A 22,793-nucleotide genomic window follows, 5' to 3' on the forward strand; every position below is an offset into this window, starting at 1 on the left:
TTCGAGGGGATTTGGAAAGTTGTAGCCTGCCCGTGTTCTGTTATTTCTGAGTATATTAAAGCCAGTACGCTGTTAGCTTAGGTATTGTTTTTGTGTGTGCTTTGCTTCCTGGCAATAGAGTCTTTCTTTAAGAAAAGCAATTGGGAGATACCCTAGTCCTGGTTAATCTGTTCCCCTTTTCACACACAGACCATTGTCTGGATGTGCTTCCCAAGAGGCGCAGGCATTATGTCCCAGGCCCCCTCTTCCAAGTCGGCAGCCCGTACAAAGGAAATGGCACATCTTGGGAAGAGCCTGCTGGATTTCCATTTGACACTGGAGCTGTTTTGCTTTGTGCAAACCTCAATGCAAAATGTGCCAATTCCCAAGGAAAAACAAAAAAAACAAAGTGAGGAACACATGTGGTGATTTGTCAGTTTTCCACCCAGACCCTCTACCCCAAAGGGGAAGCGTTTGGGAAATTCCTGCTGTCTTCATGGGTGACTGAAGGGCTCTGAACGCTCAGTATAAGATTCCTCCCTGTGGGGGTGCTGAGGGTCTGGCTGCATCTCTAGAATAGGAACTTCTGGAACTGTCCCTTTGTTCCTGTACCCACCGTGAATTTCCACCCAAGTGCGGAGACAGGGCCAGATTTTCTGTCTGTACTCCCACCAGTCAGTGCTGATGACGCACCCTGGGAGGTGCAGCTGGGCTCATGTGATGGCTGTGTTTTTACGTTGCTATTTACCTACTGTCTCTTTACTGTTTTTGTTTGTTTGTTTCAGGTTATAAATATTGCCTCAGCCAAACACACACACACATACACACACACACACATACACACACACACAGACACACACACATACACACACACAGACACACACACACAGACACATACACACAGACACACACAGACACACACACACTCACACACATACACACACAGACACACACACATACACACACACTCACGCACATACACACAGACACACACACAGACACACATACACACACAGACACACACAGACACACATACACACAGACACACACACACACACACACAGACACACACATACACACACACAGACACACACAGACACACACAGAGACACACATACACACACACAGACACGCACACACTCACACACATACAGACACACACACACACACACACACTCACACACATACACACACACACAGACACACACACTCACACACATACACACACTCACACACACTCCTCTGGATAACTCTGGATCTCCCTCTCCATCTCCTTCCCTCTCCTCCTAAGTTTCTTTAGATTACTCTCTGCTTGCTCTCTCCCCAACTCCACCTCCCAGTTACTCCTCAAGTCATGCAGTGTGAGTGTTGCCTTTCATGCCCATCCGTGATCCCATCCTGGCTGAGGTCACTGACACCTGCCATTGCTATTAAGGTCTTGTTTAAAAGTCTCTTTACTGTCTCTTCTTCCAGACCATGAGCACCTTCAGAACTGGGGGGGAAGGGCCATACTTTATTCACCTCTGTGTTCATAGTGTCATGGTGCTCAGGGCCTGTGTGACTCAAGGAGCTTATTCCAGAACGATCACAGTTCCTTCTTGAGTTATGGAAAGAAATAACACGTCCTGAGCATTTTGTCTTGTACCAGGCATGATGCTGGAAATGGCCACATGCATTTCCTCAGTCATCTTTACTCCAAACAGGCCTTTTTGCGGATGACACGATTCGGGCTCTTAGAGACTAGATCACACAGCTAGTACGTAGGAGATGGCAACTCTAGGGGCTGTGTTTCAAAGGCATTTCTGTTCCTTGGGCTGGTTTGGACTGTGGTCCAAATGTAGGTATTGAGAGCGCTTCATACAAATGGAAGACTCATCTGAGGTAAATGTGGGCTCCCCAAAAACTCAGGAAGTAGGGCACAATCTCCAAGCTGCCCTCCTGGCTGGAGAGATTGATGCTGGATGAACTTCTTAGGAAGTTCATGAGTCTCATAATTGGAGACGTAGCAGCAAATAGTTAACAAATAGTGAGATTTATACTCTGCTGTGTTAATAACTTGTGTTAAATTTATCTTCAAAATAACCCTATATGGAAGGTACTATTATTCATCCAGTTCTGTTGGTAAGAACACTGAGACACAGAGAGATCAGGGAACTTAAGGTCATGAAGCTGGGAATTAGTAGAGTTAGAATTTAAATTCAGACAGGCATCATTGCAGAATCTAGTATTCTATCCCTAGGTAATTTTCTTCTTTCTAAAAGACCTGGAGTTTCCCACATTTTCCTGGGGGTGAGAATATCTTGAATTCTTATCATAGATTCTCTAAATTAAACATGTTGAGATTTTTCATTATTTGACATGCTACCATCATTTTTGACAGTTTACCATCTTATTTGCTCTTTGAGGAACATCCTCCACTTCATCCGTCTTCCTCTTACACCAAAAAACCCCAGACAGAGTCCGGTATCCTAGGAGTCATCTGATGTAGCATAATTCCCTAATGGGTCAGTTTTTGTGGCCGTGTCACATATATTAATTTATGCTATTTATGCTCTTCTTCCTACTAAATACCTCCTGAAGCTTTTTTGCAATGAGCTGCTGGCACACTCTCCTGTGCTGCTTTGATGGGTAATTTGGGCATAAGTTCAGGAAGTTCCTTAAATTTATCCTTGATAAATTTCACCCTTTAAGATTCATTTAAACCATTTTTGCAAGTGCTTTCTTCAAGTTAGCTACCAGTTTGGCACCAAGAGATATTGCAAGGGTATAGGCTTTAGCATCAAAGAACCTTGAAATCAAAGTCTAGCTTGTCACTTATGACTTATTTGACCTTGGGTGATTCCCATTTACTACTCTTACCTCAGTTTTCCCATCTGTACATTAGAGCTAATGGTATTGACTCTCGAGGACTGGGGAACTCATTGAGAGAAGGACTTTTTTAAAAAAAATAAATTTATTTATTTATTGGTTGCATTGGGTCTTTGTTGCTGCTCGTGGGCTTTCTCTAGTTGCAGCGAGTAGGGACTACTCTTTATTGTGGTGCACGGGCTTCTCATTGCGGTGGCTTCTCATTTTGCGGAGCATGGGCTCTAGGCATGCGGGCTTCAGTAGTTGTGGCTCTTGGGCTCTAGAGTGCAGGTTCAGTAGTTGCGGTGCACGGGCTTAGTTGCTCGTGGCATGTGGGATCTTCCCAGCCCAGGGATCGAACCCGTATCCCCTGCATTGGCAGGTGGTTTCTTAACCAGATTTAAAAGTCCTGAGAGAAGGACTTTTAAAACTATATTCCTGTTATCATTATATTCATAAATATTTCTGTTACTGATCCAGGTCCTTGGACTCTTTAATCTATAGAAATTGATAAGAGGCCAGATGAGAAATTCAAATGAAATTTATTGGGACATGTGTTGTAGCTTGAGGGAAGCAAGAACAAGAAACAGATGCCCTTACTTGCTCTCCAAGGAGGGTGGGGCTGGTTCCTTAAATAGGGTGAGTGTAGGGGCTGATTGGTGGGTCAGACGGAGGTGTAGCTTAGGTGATCTGCCCACCCCCGTGGTGGTGCCGTGTGCAGGACTCATGCGGTACCCTGCTTTGGCTCCTGTCCCCTTTCATCCTGGAGACTCCCCGTTGGGTCACCTTTTATGACCCCCCAGTAGTCTTCTGTTTTGTGTTCCCAAATCCAGCTGGCAGAAGGGCCAGCTGAGAGAGGAGTTGGGCTGGACCAAGTCCTTCAGAGACCACCTCACGGTAAGACCATCTCTTTGTTTCTCATTTGTGACTTTAAGTTTCTGTAGTTGGTACATGTTGAGTCTCAGTCAGTGAATTTAACAAGGATCTATGTTTTATGTGGTTTTGTCTATCCAACTTCTGTGAGTCTCTGCTGCAATTGTGGGCATGGGTCGAGCACTTAAGCCTTGAAATGCAAACACAGCCCACATTGCCTAAGACTCCAGCCTTGGGTAACTTACTAGGGCTTTAAAGAAGAGAGAAGAAAAGAGGAGCTTGCATTTCTCTTCCCATGCCTTTAAAATGTAACTGTTCTGCCTGGGCTCTCCGGAACTTATCTGATCATCTGTAGTCCCTGCAGCTGAGGGAAAAAAGAGGCGGCCTTTTAAAACTCCAGCAGGGAAACTATGACATCTCCGGCTCTGTTTGTCTTTATGTAAAAATTAATTTGTAAATGAGCTCTAACTGGCTTAAAGGAAATTAAGCACTTATATAAATTCTCAGAAATATAGAAGAAATTGGCAAGAATGAATTTATTAAACTATTATCTGGTATTAAAGCTAGCTTAAACTTGTGGGCTTGATTAATAGATATGCCTTTAGAGTCACCAGTATTAGATATCAAACTTTTATTGTACCTAGGGTTACTGAAAGTCAGTAAGTGCATATTGTTTCTGTTATTTATCAACAAGTAAAACGACACGATGAAACTTTTAAGTAAATATAATTGAGATAAGAGCTTTCAGGTAAACTTTATGGGAATAATTATGTTTGGGGAGTGTCTATCAAAGTAGTCTCTCCAGATTTTGGTTACTTGAAACTTTTAGTTTTGCTAAATGAAATGAAATGATAGGAATTTATTGAATATCCAGGTCATTTCAAATAAGATAAAATACTGGAACATTAATTGCCAAACAGGTTTAAGTTGACCTACTTTTGTCTTCTTATGAGAAACTAAAGATGTTTGGGTTTGGGTTTATTAAGACACATGTTTTATACCACATTGAAGAAAGAGGGTACTCCTTTAAATTTCAGATGGGCATTTCAGGAGACATTTGTAATCTGGGGTCATTCCTGTGTTGATTAATAACCTAGGTCAGGGCCACTTGCCACCCCCTCAACCTCTGCTAGTGGTACTTCCAGGGGGCTTTTCCAATGCTTGAACCTGACTTCCCCACTCAGCTGGACCCCAGGCAGGGGGTACGCTAAATTAAACTGCACAAATAGCACTTACTTCACATGCCCCAAGATCCCCAACCCCCCCTTTCCTGAGGTATAATTACACCAGATATCTCGCCTCTTAACTAGGCAAAGTATGTTACCAATCCGGATCCTTGGACTCTTTAATCAATAGAAATTGATGAGGCCGGATGAGAAATTCGGGCAAGGCCTTTTTGGGACACCTGCTGCAGCTCGAGGGATGGAGGACAAGAAACAGGTGCCCTTGCTCACTCCTCAGGGAGGGTGGGGCTGGTTCCTTAAATGGAGTGGAGGTAGGGGCGGATCAGTGGCTTGATGGGTCGGGCTGGAGGGAAGGTTTGGGTGGTCTGACTACCCCCTCGGTGGTGCTGTGCGTAGGGATCACGCATGCGCAGTACCCTACTTTTCACACTTGGAACCTCCGAAATGGCAGTTGGTTTGCATTCTTTTTGTACCTTATTGTTCATGATTGCCCCAGCTACACATGCGTGTAGTTATTTTTAGTCCCTTATAGTCTTTGTGTTTTGTTGCTTGAGTAGGAGGTCCCAGGCCCCAAGCTCTCTCATTTCAAGCCTTGCTAACTATCCAAGAGCCTATCTAAAAGTGCAGAAACAAATTATAATGTATATTTTCTTAGCTTTGACTTCTGTTCATATATGTGAAATTTGTTGCTGATGTAACCATTTTCTGCAAGTTCTCCAGCAATTTGCTTTTATTTTATCTTAGAAATGTTTAGTAATTTTTTTGCTGAGAAACTAGGTGTGGAATCTAAAATACCTATTCCTGGAAATGCTTCCAGTGAGCTTTAGTCTTTGCATAAAGCTTCAGTAATATGGCCACCTGTGCAAAGTGTTAATGGGGGGTCATCACCTTCTGGAGACAGAACCTGGGCTGGGGCACACCAGGCAAAGAATCTGATTTTATAAGGCCTCTGTTTTATAGGACATAGTCAGAGGCGAGGGTGATTTCTACTTTTCAAGCTTCTTCTTGGGGCTCAGCTGCCAGCCCTTGGTTGGAAATATGAGAGAATAAGACAACAGAAAAAATAACTTTCATTCCTGATCCAGATTAGAATTGCACCTTGATAATACTGATCTCTGTAATCATCGAAACTACCACATTTTGAAGCCTTTTGCTAGCCTTGACTTTCAAAGTCATCCCAGTCCTCCAGCATTTTACTGCCTGCTCAGACCCTTCCATGACAGGCTCTGATCACTTTTATCTGCCTGAGCCTTGCAGACTTAGAGGACTTCTGAACTTGCCCTTTGCCTGTGCTGACACCGGATGCCTGCCTAACCCTCAAGTCTTCCACAATCCCCTGGCCTACAGTTTGAACTGTAAATCAAATTCTGCTGTTACCCGTGAGGAGAGAGCTGTGAACTATATTCTTGAAAGGCTCTATTAGGTCTTCAAGAGGAGGACAGTTCATAATAAAATATTTTTCCTATGCTCAGACAACAGAAGCCTACACAGCTGATTTAAGTTGAATTGGAAGCGAATGGGGCAGGCAATAAAACTTAGTGGTTAGGACAGTGGACTTTGGAGTGAGACAGACCTGGGTTTGAATCTTAGCTCTTTCAGTTATTGGCATATTGTGGGGGCAAGATATGGTCTTCCTAGGTCTCAGTTTTATTACCTGTAAAACGGAGACAATAATGCCTATCTCATAGGATAATTATATTGCATGAAATAATGTGTAATGTGTTTATCATAGTGCCTTGTGCATAATAAGTGCTTCGTAAGGACTAGTTTCTGTTTTGTGATTTTATGCAGCACCCCTTCTGCAAAATTCAGCCCAGCCCACCTAACCCCAAGGTTTCTACTGTGTCAAGCGGCTTCAGTCTATGCCCTCAGATCTATCAGTTGGTTCACAAGATCTCTCTGCAGTTATAGACTGCCTCCTGGATTTTTTATTTCAGTGACTAGACGTTCTAGTTCATTCTTTTAAAAGTAGCTATTTTTTCTGGGTGTCTCATTTTGCGGGGAACTCTTTGGTATACTTTAAACTATTTAATATACTTGTCTTATAGTATCTATGAAATGGATTATCTGAGTTCTTTAGGGCTTAATTCTACCAGTTTTGTTTGTGCTGACACTCATGATAGATCAGTTTTTGGATATGTTTTTAGTTTGGATTGAGAGTTATCTTGAGAGGGTCTTTATCTGTGGAAATCATGTTCATTTTTTGATTGTGGATATTTGCCTATAAGAGTGGTGATATTTTCATCTTATAGGTGCTTCAGGGGTATTGGAAGTCTAGAATCTATTTTGTGTCATATTCCAGCTGGGAGGTTTCAGGATCACGAGTGAAATCAATTAGAGCTTCAGATATACGTGCGGTACGAGTTGGTGGTTACAAACTTTTCCTAACTGCAAACTGTTTGCAGGCAACAAGGTTTCTTGTCATCTCTCTTTGGGGATAGGCAGATTATTTCTAGTTTATCCTTTTATTGTATGTGTTATTCTTCATAGATCCTGTTGTTTTGCAAGTGACTAGGTTCTGACTCTCCCCACCTTGCATAAGCACATGACCTCGTGTCTTATTACAGCATGGGCATTAAAACTAAAGCCCCGAGATTACTGAGCGTGGCCATGCCTGCCCCTGGTCACCGCAGAGCAGCTCCAGTAACAGCACACATGCCTACAACCTCGCTTTTGAGTTTCTTCTTCATTTCTGACCTCTGAGGATTTCTCTTTCTTATGATCTCAAGCCATGCATCTAAATGAATGTTTGTTGCATTGTATCTAGCATTTACAAACATTTGTGGAAGAAGATGTTTCAGAATATCTACTGTGTATAATGTTGGAATCACAAGTCTTGCAAGGAGGACTTGCTCCCATTGCTTGAGACATCCCATTCTTAATGCTTTCTTTACTGTGAATATCTCTACCACAAAGCTGGTGCTAATGGGAGCTGCCTGGCCCTGGGATTGTTTTTGAACAATTCGAGGGGTCTCTTTCAAGCCTTTGTGGGTTAACTATTTCCTGCCCATTAGGCATGAGCTATCTTTAGAGTGCTGTTTGTCATTTTGACTGAAACTATAGGGTATTAAGCAATATCGTAGATGATTTCCATTCCTTTTAACTTGTATGTTCCAGCTCTTGGCAACATTTCCCCCAAGAGAATAAGAGAAGTATCTGATTATATATGCATGTATTTCTTATGAAAACTTTATAGCATTGAAGTCTGAAGAGCGGAGACCTGCATTTTCTAGGCTACGTGAACCGTGGAAGGGAGACCCACTCCTATTGCTTTGGGTAATGACAACTAATTTCCCTTCAAGAAATGACTGGTCGTCTTCATAGCTCAAGCCCACTAGATCTTAGCTCACCACACCCAAACATCTAGAATAATTTGCCAGAGTGGGAACTAAACACATATCAGTTCAAGTACACACTACCACCTTCCTCCACCACTTTTTCTACCGAAATGAGCCTCAGATCTTCTCAATAAAAGTCATCAGGTCTGTACAATCCAGGCAGCCTCTCTTTGGCCTGGGAGATGTGTCTGTTTTGTTTCATATCACCTCATTCTGCAGTAAATGGTGACTTCTGGGGCACAGGGGCAGTGCAATTACTGAGCTACTCTTTAAAGGGCTTAGGCTTCAAGAGTGAAGGAGCAAAATGTTTGCTGATTGGCAAGAAGCCACAGGATTATTTTATATTAACTAAGGATATATGAGGCATGGAGGAGAGCACATCAACTTTGGAATCAGTCAGAAATGAATTCCAGTCCCAGTTCTGTAACTCATGAACGGTGTGATACTTGGCAAGCTACTAAGCCTCAAATACATGAATTAGAATCAATTTGCAAGGCACAGGAAGCTAATATTTGTGAAAGGCCCAATTTAGGGGCAGCAAGGTATTGTGGAGAAGATCTTAGAACCATCCAGGGGTAGATTCAGATTTGGGCTCTGCCATTCTCTTTTGTCTAAAATGGGGACAGCGATACCTCCGCACAAAGTTGTTGTAAGGATTAAAGTCAGTGAGAAAATCTCTGTTAAGCGGTTGGTCCACGATGTGAGTTCCTTTCTTTCTCTGGTTAGACCATCCTTGGCTCAGCACATACCAGTTCTGGTTCCTTGCTCCTTGAGGGACTCAGTGATATGACTCAGTTCTACCCTTTGTGTGCCCTCTGTGCAGGAGGAGGGCATTTGCTCAGTTTTTTGCTCAAGTTAAGGTGTCCCTTTCATTCTCCTTCCTGTGATTTTTTTTTTTTTTTTTCTGCACAGAGGGTAATTGGAAGCTGGGAATGGCTGCAGGCCACTTCCTGCCGACCACCTGGCCCTCCCACAGAGCTTTCCATCTTACAGCCTCCGGGGTGTGACAGCAGGACCCAGGCGAGAGGCCGCTGGCCGAGGCCTGGCCTTAGATCCCTGAGAGGCCTCTGGAATTTTCTGGAGACAGACTGGGCTGTGTCAGCAGCCCACAGCCTGGGACAGAGTGAACAGGGGTGTATGGCAGGCTGTTCCTTTGAGCCTTCTCCCTTCCTGAGGCTTGCGGTTTTAAAGCTTTAATTGCTGAGTTCAGAGCCACTCTGTTTTAATGCAGAGCCAAAAAGGGCCATCCCAGCCTGGTGCAGGTGATGGCGGCTCCTTCCAGAGGCCCTCGGCCTGGCCTAGAGAAGTGGTGGCTGCAGAGCCCTGGAGCCTCCTGTGGGGCCTGTGTTTCCCTTCCTATTAAATCCTCCCTGTGCTCAGAAGGCCGTTCCACTTTCCCATCTCTCCAGCTCTGCCTCTAGTGTCTTTAAAGGCTTCAGTGTTTCCTCAAATTAAGAGACCCAGCTGCTCGAGGCCCTTTGTTCAGTGTCTCTGGGATGACCTTTCAGATAATTCGTCCCCACTTGCACGGGCTGAGCTTTGCTGGTATTTAGACTCCAAGCTTCCTTGGCTAATCGGAATTTATTATCCTCTTTGTGAGGGAACTATGAGGTTCTTTCTCTCCATGGAGGGCTGTCTTCTGGGTGAGTGATACACGGGCTGGCCCTGGCTCCCTAACCCTGGCAAGCCTCACTTCCAGATTGTGTCTCCATGGGCCCCAGAGACTGTGTGTGTGTATGTGTGTGTGTACGTACGTGTGTGTGCACACACACACTCACTTGGCCATGGAAAATAAGGACTTTCAGATCTCAGGATTGTTCTGGGATAAAGGAATCAGATTAGAGTTGAAGGAACATGGTGTCTTCTTGGCTTCACTTTAACAGCTTTGCTAGAGCTTTGTTAATTATTCTTGCAGATCCGATTAAGTCTTGTTGATGGAATTTTTATTGGGGTAAAATATACATAGCATAAAATATACCATTTTAGTCATTTTTAAGGGGACAGTTCAGTGTCATTAAGTACCTTCACATTGCTGTGCGGCCATCACTGGCAGCTTTCTCCAGAACTTTTTCATCTTCCCAAACTGAAACTCTGTACCCATTAAACACTAACTCCAAATTCCCCCCTCTCCTGGCCCTAAAAAATCACCATTCTACCTTCTGTCCTATGAATTTGCTTACTTGAGTTATCTCATATAAATGGGTTCATATAGTATTTGTTGACTACTCTTCCACTGTATAGGTATCCACATTGTTTATCCGTTCACCCATTAATAGACATTTGGGTGGTTTTCACCTTTTGACTGTTGTGAATAATGTTGCTGAGACCATTTGTGTACAAATATCTATTCAGGGCAACTACTTTCAATTCCCTTGGGTATACACCTAGAAGTGGGCGGAGCCTATGGTAATTTTATATTTAATTTTTCAAGGAGTTGCCACGTGGTTTTCCATGGTGGCTGTGCCATTACTTTCTGTCCGGTTTTGTTTTTTACAGTAGCCATCCTACTGGGTGTGTGGTGTATGTTCATTGAACTTTGACAGTGATAAAAATGAGAACTGCCGTGCTAATCATTAATTACATTCATACTACATATTTAACGCAAATTATCTCACTGAATCTTGCAGACGATCCTATGTGGTTTGTTGTTATTTCTGTTTTACAGAAGGGCAGAGGAAAACTCAGAAGAGTTATGCAATTTGCTCAATCAAAAAACTGAAAATGAGCAGAGCAGCGAGTCCAACGCGGGGGTCAGAGTCCCACGTCCATGCTCTTCCCGCTAGACAGCTTGTCTTGTAACCACATAGTTGTGCTTAGATGAAAACTTAGGATTTCCCCCACTGCCAGTGGACAGCTAATTACACAAGGCTTCAAAATGTAAAGCCAAAGACTTTCCATAAATGTGAGGAACTGGGATGTTGGCAGGTTTCCTGAGAAAATGTCTCCCCCCTCGCACACACTGACAATATAGTCACCCAGGAAACATTCCAAGCCTGCCTTGAACCCTTACGAGGTGCAACATTGCTGTTCTAAATCGTAAGGCCCTTCCTTCAGGGAGCACACCGTCTAGTTGGGGAAATACCTCCTAGGGTAATCATGGTACAGGGCACTGTGGCCTGGGGCAGGGAAGGTAACTACATACAGAACAGTGTGCAGGGTGTTGTGACTGGGGAACAGAGAAAGCATCTTAGGAGCACAGATGATGCAAATAATCAACTCCATCCTTGAGCATGAGGACCAGGAAAGGATTCATGTCAGAATCATCACCTGAACTGAATGCGGAATACTGCGCTACAACATGGTAGTTGGAAGAATGGTGACAACAGAAGGGGAAAGGTATTTTGTGCATAAGAACAAAGGCTCGGGATGGAGAGAATGTGGTCTATGTGACGTGCTGCAAATATTTCAGTAGTATAAAGGGGGTGTGTTAAGAAGTGGGAGAAAAAGCATCAGAAATATAAATATAGGCTATCTCATGAAGAGCCTTTTCTAACAAAATGTTTCTATTGGTCTTGTAGTTGACGGAGAGGCATGGAAAATCTGTTTTAAGCATGACAGTGACTTGGTCAAATTTGTGTTTTAGAAAATCACTTCTACACAACCTATGGTGGATGGATTAATACTGCAGTGAGGTGGAAAGTGAGATCTGAGGCTAGCAGTAGGGAGACTAAAACATAATAATAGCTTACATAAGTTAACTGCTTGCTATGTGACTGCACTGAACTAAAACAGTACATGCATTACTCATTCAATTTCCGTAATGACGCTATGAAAAATGTATCATCCCATTTTGTAGGTGGGGAAACTGAGGTTAAATAACTTGTATAAGGTCACATTGTGGTAAGGGTGTGACTAACATATTAATCAGGGCTGTCTTAGTCCACAGCCCAAGGAAGAAACGGCAGCTGAAATTAGGACTGCCATTTAGGAAGAAAAAGCTGATTTATACCCAGGTTATTTAGAAAGTGGAAATAACTGAACATGATATGGACTAGATTTAGGGAAGGAAGGAGAATAAGATGTCAGTGAAGATTGTCTGGTGTCTAGTTTGGAGCGCTGTGTGTTTGCCATGATTTCTACTGAGAGGAGAAGCATAGGAGGGTGGAGGAAAAAGATGGTGCTCTCTGTTCTGGACAGGTTGTAAAGCCCATAGAAATCAAATGTTGATCAAAGATATCTTTTGAAATATGAGTTTATATCATAATCATTAGTGATGAATCTTTCCTTGAGATGCCAGTGACAGTTGCAAACATATGTAACATACAGATAAATTAGTAAGTATATAGTTATCGGAGGTGCATTCAAATTTTTTTTACTGATATAGATGAATGATCGAAAAAGTTTGGAAATTGGGAGTATGCATTAACAGATGCACATTACCATACATAAAAGAGATAAACAACAAGGTTTTAGCATATAGCACAGGAAACTATATTCAATATCTTGTAATAAACTACAATGGAAAACAATAAAAAATGAATATAGATATATGCATATATGTATAACCAAATCACTTTGCTGTACACCTGAAACTAACAAAATATTGTAAATCAACAATACTTCAATTAAAATTTGAAAAAGAAACTAAAAAACTTTGGAAACTACTAATTTTATAATAGATGCATAGAAATCAAGATTAAAAATATATTCAATGCCAAAGCATTGCCTAAAACACACAGACAATATGATGTATGGTGGTCTTCACCACTTGGCCCCACTTATACACAGTCTGTGTTCTGTTACTTGTTAGTAAATTTATTAATTACATATATTCAACACTGGTGAATCTATCCCATCCTCTTGGTCCTCACTCCTAATGTGCTATTTCAATCCCTGGTCACATTTTATTAATTTTAACTTACCTTGTTTTAGAATTAACCCTGCAAGTCTATTCTCTACAGAGTCTCTGGAGAGATCTTTTAAAAATGGAATCCCTCCATGTCATTTCATTGTTTAAAATCTTTCAGTGCCTCCATATTGCTCAAAGGCTTGGTCACGTGTGTCTTTTCCTTTTCTCTGTCGGCTACAGTGAGATACTCATGGAGACCTAAACAAGCCCTGCCACTTTCCAGCGCGATGTGTTTCACACCCAAAATACCAATATTCTTTCTTACTGATCTAGAAACCACCTATTTATCCATCCAAACCTTGCTCTTGTCTCCTCTAAGAACTCCCCTCCAGACCCCAGCAGAGGTGTTATTTCTGCTGTGTCTACAATATACCAAATATATACCTGTTTAACATTGTAATAAACTTAGTTACCAGGGGATAAGGGAGGGGGATAAATTGGGATAGACACATACACACTACTATATATAAAATAGATATCTAATAAGGACCTACTGTATATATAGCACAGGAAACTATCCTCAATACTCTGTAATGGCCTATATGGGCAAAGACTTAAAAAAATGGATATATGTGTAGAACTGATTCACTTTGTTGTACACCTGAAACTAATACAACATTGTAAATCAACTATACTTCAATAAAAATTAAAAAAAAACATATGATGTGTCTGTTTCATGCCATCGACTGTGAGCTCCTTAAGCGTAAGGATTGGATTAGTATGTCTCTGTAGTCTCTCACTGCCTCTTATAATACACCAGATACACGAAAGGCTTCAACAGGTGTTGGTGAGCTAAATAAATTACTGTCAAAGTTACATAAGTTAATATGTATAAAGCCCTTAAAAAGTGCCCAGCCCATAATTGGTGTTATGTAAGTATTTGCTACTATTTTTCTCCTGTGTAATTTCTTTCAATACTTCTTTCCAATTGGTTTTGTCATGTAAGTAGATCAAAGGAAAGAAACATGTCTTCACATTACTTCATAAAACCTCCTCTAAGCACTTAGTCAACTTCACACATTCATCAAGCATTTGTGATCCCTGCTGTCCAAATTTCTGCTGATTTTCTTCCTAACCATGTATGGTGGAGCCCTCTGAGTACATTCTAATACCCCATCCCTCTCTAGCATAGGTGTATTTACTTTCTTTTCCCCACCAACATTCTCCAATCCCTCTCACTTTTCTAGCTTTTTCAAAGGTGCTTTCCATCTCTCTTGAATCTCTGGGATTCTTTGCAATAACAATCTTTATTGCAGAAGACTGCCACATTCTTTTGGTACGGATTTATCTTTGTGGATTTTGCCCCAAATAAAAAAATAAAATGGAACACCACACTTCTGCAACTGAACACAGAAGTCTGTTTTTCTTTTGTGAGGCTGCACATTTATTGATGAATCCATATTGTACCGACAGCAACTTCTTCAATAATTTCATGGGTAGTGTAGCAGTGGGTAATAGTGCATGCATGTGGGCAGGGAGAACTATGCAAATATAAATAATAATTATGCTTGGTGTATGCAAATTCCACCAGGTATTCTCAGAAATTAATCTTCCAAATTACTTTTGCACAATTCAGGAAAATTGAAATGTGCATTTAAATAATTGTAAGAAAAATTTTCAAGCAATCTTCTCTCATTTAAGTCATCCAGTTCAGGTGCTATTACAAATAAAAGGATTGTAGATATGCCAGACACAGCAGCCATACTGTCAAAACAGAATTATAGAGATCATGAGAGTTGTGCTTTATTTGTAGACAATTTACCAGGGATGACATTGTTTGGATTATTTGGTTTAACAATTTATTTTTAATATTCCTCAAAAGTCATTACTAAAAAGCATTATTGTTTTACTTGTTCATGTACTCATTTATCTATTCTTCATGTGTGAATATCTCCATTTATCAACTCATCTGCCCATTAAATGCATGTTTATTAAGCATGACTGTGTGTCAGGAGCTGAGCAAAGTTAAATTATAGGAGTAGGAAAACTTTTTGACTTGGGCCTCCAGCCTAATGTGGGCCACACATTTACTTAGTTTGGGATCCTTAAATTTCCTCCACGAGTTTAATACCCACTGTTAATTTGTATGAAAGCTAGATTTTTTTCGTGGGGGGGGCAATTATTAGTGTATTGCATAGATAAAGTACTTTCAGTGTCTTCTTTTGCTTTCATGTTGTTTTAAGTGATCAAATTATAATCAGGGATTTAAATGCTGATGATGACCCTAGGTTTCTCTGACTTCCTTGAATACTGAAAACAAGGTTCTCAGGGGGAAATATCATTGAATTCATGGGTAAAGGATAGAAAGATACACTAGCCCTGCCCACAAGAAGCTGGCATCTCCTAGCCATGCAGGACAAAGAAGAATAAGCCAATCATTAATCCTTGTGATTTAGAGCACTGTTACCATGGACATTTTGAAGAGAGAGGGATCTCTTTCAGGGATGATCAAGATGCTTTCAGGAGGTTCTTGAGTTGTCATGGAAATGGGTTTTACAAAGAAGGTGGTGAAGATAGCTTTGGAACTGGGATGCTCCAAAGCTTTTGACCTTGGCTTAACAGTTATGACTGAGGTCTAAATGATTAGCCTCATCTGTAAAATGGGGATGGTGATACCAACCTCAAAGATTCTGGAAAGGGTTTAGCTTAAGTTTGTCAAAGTGCTCATTAAGTTATATGAAGCAGGGAATCCTAGCAGAAGAGACGGTCTAGGACAAAGAAGGCACAGAAGCAGAGGAAGAAAGACACATTTGAAGACTGGTGGTAAGGCCAGTTTGCCTGAAACTTGGGGGCTCGTCTATAGAAAACAAGAGGCAGTAGCCACAAATTCACCATCTGTCTGTTTAGTGAATTTGAATTTGTGACTTAATTGTTTGGATTTTTCACTGGCTATCTCTAAAATGGGTCAAAAATCATGCTGCCCCCAGTGGTGGAGGGAAGATGCAGAAATGTTTGTCTGCAAGGAAGGCCTTTTTGTTTCTCTTCTGACTGATGTTTTTTATTCATCTGACTGTTTCTTACCAGTTGCTGCCCAGGGATGAATCCTGGTAAAGATAAACAGTTGTTTGACCATATGTCCTAAGTCAGCTAGGTTGTTGCTCATGAAGAACACATTTCTGATCTAGAAGATAGGTTTGAAATATGCTCATTGTTTTTATTGTGATATTATAAACCAATATATAGCATTCTAATTTCTTGAGGTTTTTTTTTTTGAAGAGCAACATTGAAACTATTCCTTCAACTAAATTGGTAATCTTATCATCATTGACTCTTTTGGTGGAAACAATTTTTTCTCAACCTAATTGGTGAGATCTGGGTTCTCAGATCAGGCAGTCTATTACCGTGTTTCCAACATTTTGGGGTGCTGGTTACCTTTTCCTCTCTTGTCTCTCATGACTTCCTCTGTGATCCTACAAATGGCATACTGATAACAGAAGTCAAAGCAGGTAGAATGGTCGCGACTTCTTGTAAGGAACAGAGAAAGAGAGGACAGTGTCTTTCTCCCAGTTATTCATTCAACAATCATTTTTCACTTACTCATTTAACAATTACCAAGCACCTGCTAGGTGGCTGGTGAGGTGCAGGAGCCAAAGGAAATCTCAGAGAGATATCATCTGTACCTTCAAGGGACTTGACAGTTGTGGGGAGGGTGGTTAATAACGCCAGTGGGCAATGTTTTAATGAAGGTGTTCAGTTGCTCCAGAAGCACTGGGGAGGGAATGGCCAACTCAGCCGGGGAGAGCTGGGAAGGCCTCACAGAGGAGGTGATGTCAGACTGAACCACAGACACGAGAAAGAAAAGAGAGGAAGGGCATTCCAGGCAGAGGAATTATGACTTCAGAGAAAGGCCAGGCCTTAGAAAGGTATACAGCTCTAAGGGGTTCAGAGATGGGCAACTTAACATTTCATAAAGGGGATAAAAGAGACACTTCAAGGAGGAAGCAGTATTTAAAATGGGTCATGACATTTCAGAAGGCATGGAGGGGGCTACTGAGAGCATTTCAGATGGAGGGAATAGTGTGGACAATGGTTTGGAGGTGGGAAAGTTCAAGGGGATGTTGAGGGAACGTGGAGGGCTCAAGCATGCTTAGCATGTAGGCTGGTGTAGTTAGGACTGGAAAGGTCGGGTGCAGTTGGATGATGGAGGGCACCCAATGTTGATGAGAGGGCTGGGGGCCTAATCCTATTATATGGTAGAAGTCACCACAACTTTGATTTGGGGAAATGAAAGTTCATTCAGTTTAACTCCACCAGTACTTTCTGAGCTACTGCTCTGAACCAGGTACTTTGATAGGATCTAAGGACACAGCATGAATCAGGCATGTTTCCTGAATCTCCCATTAAACTATATTCGTGCATATCTACACCTGCTCTTACACCCGTGATTCTATCCCCATCCACGTCTCCATCCATCTCAGCCTGCCTCTGCATCCAGATCTATGGCTATGGAGAGATGAGCCCGATGCTGGTGTGTCGGATGGTTTGAAGCAGAGGAGGTGAGAAGGGGGTGGAGAGTAAGCATCGGACACCTGTGAAGGCCCTGCGCTAGTCCAGATGGGAAGGCATGAACGGGAGGACCGTGCAGCATAGTAAGAAGAGCTCCGTGTTTGGAGCCCGAGGAACTTGGAATTGAATCCAGGCTGTGTTGTAAACTATCATTGAGAATTTCTCAGGCTTATTCTCTTCATCTGTAAAATAAGATAATGACATCTACCTTTGAGGATGGATGAGAAGATTAAAGACGATGTAGTGAGCACTTGGCACTGGCTGGCATCAGGGGCTGGCAGTGATGATATCTGTGGTAATCTTTGGAGCACCAGTCCTGCTCAGGAAGAAGTGGATATGTTATCCCAGGAGTAGAGGCAGCTTTGGTGGCTCCCGGTAAGGAATAATGATGTGGCTTTGACTCAGCCCACCCTTGGACCTCCATGTTCTCCTTCCAAGTAAGGAGCACAGCTATTCCTTGCTTGGCCTGCAGAGCCAGGCTCAGCTTGGGAGGCCCTTTCACAGGCTGCTCTTCCCATGTCACCAATGAACCCACTGACTCGGAGCCTCTGTGAGGCTCTGGCAGTAAACGGGGCTGCAGCTGCGACTGGGCCAGGTCACTCCATCTCCAGCAAACATTTACAGTGGCTCCATGCCTGTCGCTCCTGCTCTGACACACAGGAAGCTGAGAGCTGGGCCAGCGAGTGGTAGCCAAGAGGATGCTGCCAGCGTGGCAGGCAGGAGCTGCAGAGGCCCCGGGCAGGAGTGAGGGTTGCTTCTAGCTGTGGGGAATCTCCTCTGCTGTCAGCCTCACAGCTGTGACTGCAGCTTCTCCCAGGAGCTCAACCGAAGTCTTGAAGGAGCAGGACTATCTCTCAGGCACTGGCTGATGTCAGGTGGCTTCCAGGGGTGACAGTGCCACTGTGAACCGGGGGAAGCTGGGACGGAGTGAGGAAACATGGCAGAATATTTCCAAAGGCAGATTGTGCTGGGGGTTCTTGAGTGTCCAGGACTGAGACTTACCTCTGTGATCATTAGCATTTGTTAGCAGTTGGGTGCTAGTGGAGGTACAACAATAGCTCCCTAGAGATAGAAAGGAGAGAGGGAGGGAGGAAGGGAGGAAAGGGGGAGGAAGTGAGAGAGAGGGAAGGAGGGAGGGGGAGAAAGAGGGAACAAGAAAGAAAAGGAAAACTCTTTTCCAAGGTATAAAGCCTCCCACCACAGATAATGTTAAGGTACCAACAGGATCTCCCTGAAGGTAAAGTTGAAGAAAGATGTTCAGTAGCTCATCATTAAGTGGTATTTTCATCATCGATATATGAGATACAAATAACCTCAAAAGCAGAGATAAATAGTAAAAGATAATAAAATAATCAGGAAGTGAGGGATTTTGACTACTTATCTGTGTCCTTAATATAATTTATTTCCTTACACTTTTATATAATTTAATTTTTAATAATGGCTCAGTTTAACAACTGGCTCACAAAATTCCTGATTTTTTTTTTTCTTTTTTCTTTTTTTTTTTTTACAGCTTCGCTGTTTTATCTTCTCTGGAGAATAACTCTCCAGTCTCATGCTTTCATTTGAGAAGAAAAATTACTCAGCTGATTGGTGTATTGTAGGGGATCTGGGGATCTGATTTTTTTTTTTAGTTTCTTCAGGTAAAATTCATGTAACACAAAATGAGCCATTTTAAAGTGAACAGTTCAGTGGTATTTAGTACATTCACAAGGTTGTGCAACCACCACCTCTGTTTAGTTCCAAAACATTTCAATCACACCAAAATAAAACCCTCATATTTGTTTCCTAGGGCTGCCATCACAAAGTATCAAGAGTCTGGATGGCTTAAATAGGACAAATTTACTTTCTCAAGGTTCTGGAGGTTAGAAGTCTGAGATCAAGGTGTCAGCAGGATTGGTTTCTGCTGAGGGCTATGAGGGAAGGGTCTGCTCCAGGCCTCACTCAGTGTGTAGACGGCTGTCTTCTTCCTGTGTCTTCTCATGGTCTTTCCCTCTGTATGTATCTGTGTCCAAATTTCCTCTTCGCATAGGGACACCAGACATATTGGATTAGGGTCCACCTTGATAACCCCATTTTAACTTAATTGCCTCTTATAGACCCTCTCTCCAAATACGGTTACATCCTGCAGTACTGGAGGTTCAGACCTCAATATATGAGTTTGACGGGGTCACAATTCAGCCCATAACTATGCCCAATAAGCTGTTTCTCTCTGTACCACTCCCACCCCAAACCCTGGCAACCAATAATCTACGTTCTGTCTCTCAAATTTAACCTATTCTGGCTATTTCACATAAATGAAATCATACAATATGTGATCTTCTGTGTCTGGCTTCTTTCACTCTGTGTAATGTTCTCATTTCCATGGGAGTGTGTGGCTCACAGCAATTTCATTATTCATATGTGTTGTGGTTTTAAAAAAAATGAGAACCAGCGGTCTAAAAAGCTACCAAGAAAAACTGCTCCAAAGTTCAGGGATTCTCTTGGGGTCCACAAAACTGACCAATATCTGGCAGATAATATTGCCTCCTATTTCTGAAACTAGAGGCAAGAAGACTGGTCAAGAGATCACTTAAATAGTTAAGGCAAGAAAGTTTTGGGACTTCCTGGGTGGCACAGTGGTTAAGAATCTGCCTGCCAGTGCAGGGACACAGGTTCGATCCCTGCTCCAGGAAGATCCCACATGCCGCGGAACAGCTAAGCCCGTGTGCCACAACTATTGAGCCTGTGCTCTAGAGCCCGTGAGCCACAACTACTGAGCCCATGTGCCACAACTATTGAAGCCCACACGCCTAGGGCCCGAGCTCCACAATAAGAGAAGCCACGGCAATGAGGAGTCCATGCACCACAATGAAGAGTAGCTCCCCCTCGCCACAACTAGAGAAAGCCTGTGTGCAGCAACAAAGACCCAACACAGCCAATAAATAAGTAAATAAATAAGAAGAAAGTTTTAAGGCATGGACTAGGGAAAGGACTGTGCGAACGAAGAGAAGATTTATCAAAGTGATCAGAAATGCAAATCATTCCCTGAAGCTTAAGTATTACATATTTGAAAGTATATGAAAGTATAGAGACAACTAAATATCACTTGTGATGTTATAACTCAGTGGTAAATACTGTAAACATTTTGACATACCTACGTTTTTATTAAAGAACAACACATACAAAGAAAAGTTCACAAGTGATGTAATTTTAGAAAGTTAACATAGCCATGTATCCACCATCTGGATCATGATTTGTAATATTGCCAGGACTGTAGAACCCTCTCCTGTGCCTCTCTTACCAAAGGTAATAATTACTGGGTGTGGCTTATTTTTTGAGCTTTCTATAAAGAGAATCCCATTATGTTATTTTTCCTTTTGGGCATTTTTCCCTTTCATTCTGTGAAATTGATCTCTGTAGTTACGTGAAATCTCTACGCTCATTTTCTTCCTAGTCTATTCTGTGAATACACCACAAGTCATTAACTGATCCTTATGATTGATGGGCATTTGGGATATTACAACAATGTTGCCATGAACATTCCTGTTCTTGTCTTTTGTGCTCATGTGGACACCATGTTCTGACACATCTGTATCTGGTAGGATTAAGTCCACCTAAGTTTTTCTCCTTGTGTTGAGTACACACCTGGGAGTGGCATTGCTGGTCATAAAGTACGTATGTTCAGGGATGGGAAGTCCCAGTCAAGGAGTTTTCCACAGCTGTTGTACTCCATTACACTCTTACTGACAGTGTACGAGGGTTCAGGTTTTTCCACATCCTCACCAATACTTGGTAATGTCAGTTAACTTCACCATGCTGGCTGATTTGTACTACAAAATTGGGCTTTTAGTTTCCATTTCCCTTATGAATTATGATGGTGAGTTTTTTCACATGTCTATTCGCCATTTGAAATCTTCTTTTGGGAAGTTCCTGATTGTCTCTTGCCTAGTTTTTGTTGTTGTTGTTGTTTTTTAAGTTTCCTTCCTTATTATTTGGTAAAAAATTCTTTATATATTCTAGATATGAGTCCTTTATCATAGATATATAACATGATTTACATATCATATATAGTATGTATCTTTTATATCTACAAATACTGATTGTAAATATCTTTCCCATTCTGAAACTTGTCTTTTCATGAGCAGAAGTTACAAGTTGTGCTGTAGTCCAATTTATCAATTTTTTCCTTTATGTGTCCAGTTTTAAAAATATTTACTTACCCCATGAAAATAATCTACATTATTGTCTAAAACTTGTATTGCTGCAACTTTCATATTAAGCCTATAATCTATCTAGAATTAACCTTTATGGTTAAAGGTAGAAATCAAGTTTCTTCATCCTTATGAACGTCCAGTTGAGCCTGCACCCTTTATTTGTTGAGCAGACCATACTATTCCTTGGCTATGGCACTTTTGTCATAAATCAAGAGACTGTGTATGTGCAGCATGGTTTCTCAACTTATTACTCTGTTCCCTTCATCTCTTTCTATCCTTACTACTAATAGTAGATTGTCTTATTATAGCTCTTTAAAGAAGTCTTCATATCTAGCAGAATAAATCCTTTAAAGTTTTTCTTCAAGATTATTTTTGCTGCAAATAGAAAAGCTATTTGCATTTCTAACAAAACTTTAGATTGATTTTTGTCAATTTCCTCGACTTGCTGCGACTTTGCTAAAAACTAGTTTGTTTTTGTTTCCGGTTTAAAAGCCATGAGCAGGTTTTGAATTTTAGCAAGTGTTTCTTCTGCATTATTTTGAGATAATGATACGGTTATTCTCCTGGTAGTGAACTGTTACATATTGGTGTTTGAAAATTATACCCACCTTCCAGTCCTGAAACAAACTCAATTTAATCATGATACACTATTTTTTTATACAAGTTTGCTAATCTTTTGTTCGGTATTTTTGCATATATGCTCATAAGAAAAAATGACCTATAATTTTATTATAATGTTTTTTAAATCAGATTTTGTGTGAGAATTATGCTAGACTTATAATGACTTGGAAATATTTCCTCTTTTCCTAGTCTCCGAATTAAAAAAAAAAAAGACTGTTATTCCTTAAATATTTGTAAAAATACACAAATGAAGTCACAGGTCTGGAGAATTCCCTATAAGGAAGGATTTTTTTTTACATACATATTTTTTTAATAGACATACAGGCTATTCAGTTTTTTTTAAGCTCTGTATTGGAATATAATTGCTTTGTACTTTTGTACCAGCTTTTGAGGTACACAAAAG

At 41.4% G+C, this 22,793-nt stretch overlaps 1 long non-coding RNA gene across 1 annotated transcript in view; it reads left to right on the top strand.

Moving 5' to 3' along the window:
- The first annotated feature begins 3,557 nt into the window (after nucleotides 1-3,557).
- LOC130845827 (uncharacterized) overlaps nucleotides 3,558-22,793 on the top strand; it is a 156,020-nt gene continuing 136,784 nt past the window's right edge. The window contains exon 1 of the long non-coding RNA XR_009051467.1: nucleotides 3,558-3,723. This is a non-coding gene — a long non-coding RNA (uncharacterized LOC130845827). The remainder of the gene's footprint in view (nucleotides 3,724-22,793) is intronic.

This window comes from Hippopotamus amphibius, chromosome 2 (genome assembly GCF_030028045.1).
Source record: "Hippopotamus amphibius kiboko isolate mHipAmp2 chromosome 2, mHipAmp2.hap2, whole genome shotgun sequence".
Lineage (NCBI taxonomy): Eukaryota > Metazoa > Chordata > Mammalia > Artiodactyla > Hippopotamidae > Hippopotamus > Hippopotamus amphibius.